Source organism: Panthera leo, chromosome D1, assembly GCF_018350215.1.
Source record: "Panthera leo isolate Ple1 chromosome D1, P.leo_Ple1_pat1.1, whole genome shotgun sequence".
In the NCBI taxonomy this organism is placed as follows: domain Eukaryota; kingdom Metazoa; phylum Chordata; class Mammalia; order Carnivora; family Felidae; genus Panthera; species Panthera leo.
The window spans coordinates 34,748,934-34,757,680 of NC_056688.1; the positions used below are offsets into that span (position 1 = coordinate 34,748,934).

Genomic DNA, 8,747 nt, shown 5'->3' on the forward strand with positions numbered 1-8,747 from the left:
ACACCTCTATTACTATTAGTATTGCTATCTGGAAGGGACTGTGTAAGTAAAGCTGTATTAGCTTTGCAGTTAACCTAACCCCTTAAAATATGGTTTACCATCACCATTAATATTCTATACTTAATCATAGAAAGAAATAAAGCTTATTTATTATCACATGTAAGAAATGTATCTTTTCACAGCATCTAAGCATGCCACATTTATTTTACCTAAGATGCAATTCTATCATCAGAGCCTGGATGGTTCTAAGATACTAAAGTTAGCACTATAATGAGATGTAGAAAAACACAGCATTCATTTAAAGTGGTTAGGTGAGTCTTGGAATCAAAGTTACTTCAAAATAACTTAGGCAGTAGGAAGTAAATGCAGCAATTAGAGAGCTAGCATAAAATACTCCAAGCTGGAAAGACTCAGTAGGAGAAAACTAACAGTAGTCTCCAAAAGGAGAACACTTTGAATATTTGCATCTTAGCTGTATACAGTGCTATCACTGTACATTTTACATTGAACCACATTTACCCTATATGTTTATTTCCTCCACCAGCTCATAAACTATTTATTCCCCTTTATATTCTTACTTAACTACAACTGCACACACTAGACCATTTGAGTGAGTGAAACGATGTAGAAATCGCTTTAAACTTGAAAGAATTGTCTCTTTATTAATGCTACACATTAAAGCATATACTAACAAGACCACCTTAAAAAATGAGAAACAAATATAGTCATAACTTTTTAAACACAGTTAATGTGGTAGATTTTCATAAAATCAGTTATGGATCACTTAACTTAAATCTTAACCATTCTTTCTTACTAAGGTTACTGTTTTTGGAAAATACTGAAGAATTCAAAATAAGTTGTAGGTAAGTAAATATCCAAAGAAAGTAAAAATTCAAAGAATATTAAGGACCACTTATTCATTGGACTTAGAGAATATATTTTATATTTTCTACTAATTATTTGCAAAATCTGGCAATATGCATAGGGTAAAAAAATTCAGATTAGATATTATTTTAGCCATTGTCTTTCACTTCATCTTTACTATATTTGTCACCTTTAAATATTCAGTATTTAAAGTAAATGAGAGTCTTAAAATATGAAGTCAGCCCATATGGACATACAAAAATTCTCTTGTCATACGTGACAATGAAAGATTTGAGAGACAATGTTGTACCATAAACCTAGCAATGTATAATCACTTGAGTTGCACTATGCTCATATTATAGTTTACCCTCGGTTCTACCATAGAATTTTTTAGCTCATGGTCTATACATCTCAATATTGCCTTCCACAATTAGGGCAGCATTGTGCCTCATGCAAAAACAGAATATTTTGGTAGACAGATAACTTAAAGCTTATAACCTACAATACATATTGCAGTGAAAACTAATTTTCTTCCCAGGCTTAAGTGTTTAAATAATTACATCACATTATTAAAATTAAGCATAGATGAAATTTGGTTCAGACACAGTGATAAACTAAATACTATTACAGACTCAAATGTGTTCTGTATTAACTTCCTTTAGTATTACAGCAGTAAAGCTAGAGTTTTTATACAAGTTGATATTTTAATTCTAAAACTCAGAGGAATGGTACCTATTTCTAGAGACTCATTTTCTGCTTTGCATTTTATTAAATTCTCCAAAATCATTACTATCCTATGGAAGCTCATGATTTAAATTTTATCCAAACTTGTCAATACACAGGAACATTTTCTTAGCTACATTTCTCGTTGACTTTCTATCTCATTTTAGTGTGTCATTAAACACATATTACTGAAAGAACCACAAACAAATAAACAAAAAACTAAAAAACTGCCAATTCAGGAAAAAAAAGTTTTAACCAAAAAAATATACAGTCCTTTATAAATATATGGTGGAAAAAAGTCACTTGTGTTTCTTTTCTTACTTGCATTTCCAGGTTTCTTAATTGATACTGTCAAAAGCCTCCTATTTAACTGTTGAGTACACACTAAGTTCATTTGAAAAACTTTATATCCAGCAATTACATTGGCTAGACATTCAGTTCTTGGTTAAGAGAATGTGGGTATAGCTGTTTCCTCTTAGTTAACATATTTCAATTTTAAATTTTCTAATCTTAAAAGACAATGTTTTACAAGTATACTATGTAGTAATCTTGACTTAAAAGATATAAAACTAATTAATATTTTCATAGCAAAATAAAAAGTATAAACTATAAAAAGCTCTGACCAAGAAATAAAAAAAAATAGGGTTCTAATTCTATTTTTTCCATTAAATGTAATGTTGAACAGAGCACTTCACCTGTTTATATCTGTTTGTTACTCTTTGTGGTAATACGTATGCACTCTGTAAGGCTCCTTCTAATACTAAATGATATTATTTTGTCACTGTTCCCTAAATGTCCTGATAATCTATTTATCATTAGTGACCTATGATATCTGTGGTTATTTTTAATGAGATGGTTATTTTAACATTAGAAACTCATTCACTAGCTCATATATTGCCATTAGAATAATGGCATTGAAAGAGGAAGAGTACTGAATTATGAAATTTAAGGTTTCAATTCTATTACAAATGATATGACTTTTGAAGTCCCTATTATAAAATATACCCAAAATTAGAAAAATTAATGATCACTAGCAAATTGTTTTATTAATTTTTGAATATAAGACATGAGATTAGTCTGTATCTTTTGGAGAAGAATATGAAGAGGAAAGTTTCAAACCAACACAATAAAGCAAAACATAAAATCTAACTAAGATTCGATATGAGACCTTTTCTAATGATTTCAGAAATATTTGAGTGCAATTAAATTTGTTTAGAAGCACAGGAAACAATTTCACATTAATGATCATGAAATACCAATTGAATAAAAATTTATTTCTAGAAAACAAGAAGTCTTTTTTAACTTCCTACTGTCACTCATCTGTATCCTCCAGTTACTATTCAACTTAATTCCAATAATTTCATCGAATTCTGTCATTTCCGAGACTATAAAATACAATATCTCAGCAAATATGACATAATTGAAAAGTGAATTCTTATATAAAATTGAAATGGGAGAACCCAGGAGGATTAAAATAATATTTACATTTGGTTTATATAATGTTTGGTTTAGCTTCAGAAAAGTTCTTTAACACTTTTAAATAAGAAATTAAATATTTGAGAAAATAAAGATGAAAATTTATATGCATACAAGTAAATTTTTCACCCAATAAATATACCATTTCTCTACCAGTTGTTTCATAAATATAAACTTGTGGAGCCAGTGAAATCTTCCTTAAAATATATTTAAAAATATGTTTATGGATCCAGACACATTATAACTATAATTATCCTGTTATAATATCTTTTTCTTACAATATTATGTCTAGCAATAGGAAGAGAATTTTAATTCACCTTTCATCACCTAAGTGACCAGCAAAATTTCCCTTCCTAAGATCCATATGCTACAGTTACTACTGGATGACAATGGAAGATGAAATCATCTTGAGCATTTAACAGCTATAATGATAAGATAGAATGATAAGGAGCAGATTCCTATCCCAGGCCGATAAAATCTTTATGTATATAATTACACTTATCCTATTGATGGTCGCAAAAGAATTTTTGATAACTCATAAATAAAATACATTGATTTTCCTCCTTGCCCAGATATACAATTGCTTAAATTCTGGATAATGTTCACATTAGCTACTTTAACGCTTAAGCATGGACATATTTTAGAATAAAGACACAAACTATAAAGGAATGTTTGCAGGAAGGCTCATACAACTATGTTAATACTTTATTTTCTATCAAGAGCTCAACTTTTTTTCACGTTTATAAGTATAGGGAATACTTGGATTCTTGACAGATATGAGGAAAATGGGCAAGTCCTGCTGGATCATGTAAGAGAAATCCACTTGCTAAAAATGCATAAAAGTGGTATCCACAAGGAAGCAAGTTATTTAGGTCATTATGGATTTTTAGGGAACCACTGAGAAGACAAAAAAAAATCCATTTTACAACTGTATTGTCAAATGCATCCATTTTTGGGATTGTTTAAAAATGACAATGGTCACAAGGGATTCCAGCTTAAAGAACACACGGGAAATGAACACCCATGCTCTCTAAAGTTTCTTGAGAATGACAATTCTCACACTATTTTATATTAGCTTAAGAAATGTTGGATGTATTGATTTTTTTGATGTCCATGAAAAGACAGAACTTTGATTTCCTTCCCAGGATTACTTTATGGGCTATTTCTAGGGTTCTATTTCCTTATAAAACTGAGAAGAAGAGCTTCCATACTTTGGCTGGCTTTAAGTCTTATGAACTGATGTTTCAAAAGACTAGAAAGTCAAAAATACAATATCTAACAATGTGGAATATGATGTGAAAGACTTGTTTTAATTTAAGGGGTTGATGTGGATAAAAATGCTCTCTTTGGATTATACATATGTTTATAATAGATAAAACATGAATGAAGTTAATACATGGTCTGATATCAAGTTCATGGGGTATAATTTAATACTGACAAATAACTTTGATGAAATAATTTAACTGCAAAACCTTATCTTCCTAGAAGGTAAATATATACAATAAAGCAGTTTAAAAATTCCTCTCATATTCAGTGTATCAGTGAAACACTACCAAATTTGTTTTATTCATTCTTAATGAAAATAATTAACTAAAAGAATGTCCAAGAGTTTAAGAAAAATATTAACTGATACTATGCTGCTTATCAGAAATCTTCTAACATTATACATTTGGATATCAAAAAATCATAAAAGGAGAAATTAATTGGGCATAGGTAGGGATATTGGACATAGCTCTTAAATAGTTTTTATTCCTAAATATTATATTAAGGGATTTTATATTACTCATTACTTTTTAAAATGCACCATTCTCTAATGTGGAATTATTGATCACAAATGCTCAGAAAATAGACCTCGGCAAACATTCTACTGCTTTGAGCTTCCGACCAGCCTCTTTCCTGCTATAAAGTGCTAAGAAGTTCATGTGACATATTAGCACAGCCTTATAACACCAATCTAAGAAAATATCTTGTCAGAAATACACACCTCTTATTTTATGTTTGTATCTTCAGCAATAAAAAAAGGAGTAAATAAATCTGAGATCTTGAAGTCAGAGTTTTAAGTTGCCAAATTATATAAACATATGGACACATTCAAATTAAGATAAAATTTCCAATCTCTTAACAAAATTTTAAGAAAACATATATTTTAAAAAGCAGACAGTTCAAAGACAATGTAGCTAAGCAAAATATGTATGATAGGATGGATTGAGCAAAAAACATTTTAAACCTTGGCCCCATAAAATCCTAAATTGGATGGGGAATCACTAAATGCTGCTATAAAACTTGTGTTAGTAATGGAACTTAAATGTAGTCAAATCATCTTTACACTATTAAAGCCATCTAGGCAAATTTTTTAATTTCATAAAATATGCCTTTTGTTTTCTCTAGGAGTTAAGACAAACTCCAAAATAACTTGGTCAGCATAGCAACCCCTTCCTTTCTTCATCTGGAGAGCCCTCTACCCTTTACTGACACCCTCTGGTCCTTATTACCAAATCAGTTTTGAGATTAAACCACACTCTAATCTCTAATCTAAAGGTGCTAAAGGTCTTCTAAACTGTTAAATAAAAAATATATTTATAGAACTATATTTTAGCCAAACCTGTTCCATTTTAACAAACAGTTCTTCTCAGTTGGACCCATACAATTGAAGTAAACGTGCACAAACAACTAATTTTTAATAGCCTATGTGTGTGTTCACTGTTTGATTTTAGTTAATCTTCCTAACCTACTAAAGATTTATTTACCACTTAATAGTTGAAGGGTTGCTCTGATAGGGAAACTAAGGTATTTCAGCGGTCCATTAAAAAATTCCACAATTGTACTTTCCCAGATCTATTTCTAAACATACTGTGGTGTACATTTGCCTCACAATTTACAAAGTCTGGCATTTAGTTAATCTATCAGGGCAAATATTCTTTTTTCTAACTTTGAGAATTCTGTCTATTCAACTGTGTATGCAATCAAAGAAGAAATTAAAATGTTTTTCTCTTCATTCCTTAGTTTTCAGAAGTTTTAAGCTTTAGAAAAATGTAAAGGGTGCACCAACCCCTGCACAAAAACCTTGACACTTTATATTGTAATAAACATTCACTAATTTTCTATTTCAAATACGCTTTAATATCATCTCACCACAGTCCACTTGTTATTTTTCAAATTCTATTTCATTATTTATGGCACATTTCCTTTTTTTGACTTGTAACTTTGCATTTTGTGTTTTTTTTCTCTCACTAAACTTAGTTGGTCTTTGTATGTAATATCTTTAATTTTTAAGCATTTGCTTTATGTCACATATTCTTACACAGTCATATTGTTTTGGAGTTTCTTTAGAGTTGCGTCAGAGGAAACATATACCTATCAAGTTTGAGATTCAATATACTGGTCCACATACAACTCATGTGAGTATGCAGTAGAAAAATATACAAAGAAACATTTGTGAGTTGCTTAAAATTGGCTACAGGCCCTTTGAAAAAAATAATGACCTCATCATTAGTAATTCTTTTATGTTTAGGATCACAGTATCAATCATGACGAACTCTTTCTAGCTTGCTATGATAGTCCTAAGTATTTCTGTAGCTCTGTTACAGTTCAATAGTAATCAATTATACCTTCACTAATTTTTTAAAATCGACCCACTATTTATTTGTCTGTGTTTTTTAATGCTAGTACCCTAATGAATATCTATTTCTTTCATCCTTATTTCCCCAGGTAAAATTGAGAATCAAGGTGGAGGTATGGTGTCTCTAAATTATTTTATCTTTTCAATTAGAAAAAAATACAGATGGATTGAATATAGGTAAGGCGTTTCACATATGACAGTTTAAAAGTTTTCTGCTTCCAAATCTGCATTTAAATTACGTGACTGTATTGTATTGTTCACGCTAAAGAGGTAATAAAATTTTTAAATAAAACAATTCTAAAATATTTATTGGATCCTTGTTTTTCCAAAAAAAAAGTTAATTAAAATTTTTTGAGATTGTCAGAGTAATTCTCAGCCTATTCTACACCATGTTCATATTTATGCAAATTACTATTCTCTTCCACTTCTCAATAAAAAGCTTAATAAGGATGTCTGAACATATTTTTATTTTCTTAAAAAAATCTGTCTCATTCCCCTACATGACATTTAGAAAACACCGCAGCATAACTCAAGACACTGTTTTTCCTTGGTCTCTCTAACTTTATAGAACTCCACTTAGAGAGCATCCCTCCTGAATTTTAACAAGTTATTGCACTGCCAGGTGCCCAGTCATTGGGCTGTCTTCCCACAAATACAGGGCTCAGTCGTGAGACATACATTCAGTATCTGAGAACCACATCCTATTTTCTGAGCATTTACCCTCTTTTGCAGAAAATTCTTCCCCTCACCTGGCATTCATTACCTTACCGTTTACTTGCAGGAATTGTTTACTCTTATTTTGCATGACATTATGAGATACACAAATAGGTTATATTCACTCCATGCTTCAACTTTTCTGACATAAAATTTCAGCAAAGAAAAAAACAGCATGTTTGGGGGAAAAAAACCACAACTCTTTACGTTACAGTTTTTAAATTCTGGCAATATGGCAAGAAAAGATGGCTTTGCAGAAGGGAGTGTGTCAAAAATCGTTAAGTGCCTGGGAGATGAAGTGCATAATCACAGAAAGCAGTCCCTGGCAAAGGAATGCCTGCCACTTACCAATGAGATGCCAGACTCCCCTGTCCTTCCTCTGTGACTCTCAATTCCTGTCTGCCATCCTCCTGCCCGTCAACACAGTTCAGATAGAGCAGTTCCTTGAGTCCACTCAGCCTGTGGCAGGAGAGAATTGCGGAGTTTTTAATCATTCAGAGGAAATCCTCCAGCTTGCCCTGCTTCTCCCTGAAGAGGGGACCCAGGTAACTCATCCTTTCCGCCCCGAGCTTTAATGGCACTTTGGCTGCCGCCTCCTCGCAGTTCCGCGCCCCCACTCCGGAGTTGGTTATATCGGGAAGTAGGTGCGGCGCCTCCTCAGGCTGGTGCGTTTGGGGCTCGCGTGTTTTCCTCCAATGCGTCCGCGCGCCCCGCGCCCCGCGCCTCTGACTGGCTGTGTCCTTCCCGGAGCGGTCCCTCGCCCCTCCCCGCTCGCCCGCGCTGTCGCTGTCGCCCGCGCCCTGCGCCTCACTGCCTCTCGCTGAGAAGGTTCATTTAGCATGTCCCCGGGCTGAAAGGTCTGTTTGCTTCCAAAGGGTTTTATATGTTTCTCTACTCGTCTCACTAGTCAACCGCTATTTCCCTTCGCGCCGAAGTGCGGAGGGCTTCCCCTCCCCCCAACCTGCTTTTCTGCGCCGCAACCTTTCCGAATTCAACATTCATAGATTACAGAGCGATCGTGTTGGCTGGTGACTGCTCAGGAGATCTCAGACGAGCATTCCCTCCTCTGCTCGCTGGCCGCTGTCTGTCTGCTTTCGGATTCCCACTCGGTCGCTCGTACCCCAGACAGCAGCGGCACCGACCGAGGCCCGCTGCTACTGGACTTTGCACTTTGGAGAATGTCCCTAGGTCCTGACCGGGAAGCGCTTCTCTTTGTTCGCACACTTACGAGTTTTATCTCAGGACGGTTAGGCTCTGTGACTTTTTATTTCTCCTTGGTTGTTCCCCCCCCTCCCCCCCCCCGCGTCAGTCCTGAGTAACCTAGGGAAATAGTCGGCTTAGTCTCAGACAG

The 8,747-nt window shown here is 33.7% G+C and overlaps 1 long non-coding RNA gene across 6 annotated transcripts in view; it reads right to left on the reverse strand.

Moving 5' to 3' along the window:
• The window catches only part of LOC122199965, a 79,666-nt gene extending 71,594 nt beyond the window's left edge, over positions 1-8,072 (reverse strand). For all 6 annotated transcript variants that reach the window (XR_006193678.1, XR_006193677.1, XR_006193675.1 and 3 more), the window contains exon 1: positions 7,745-8,072. This is a non-coding gene — a long non-coding RNA (uncharacterized LOC122199965). The remainder of the gene's footprint in view (positions 1-7,744) is intronic.
• Between the last annotated feature and the right edge of the window lie 675 nt (positions 8,073-8,747).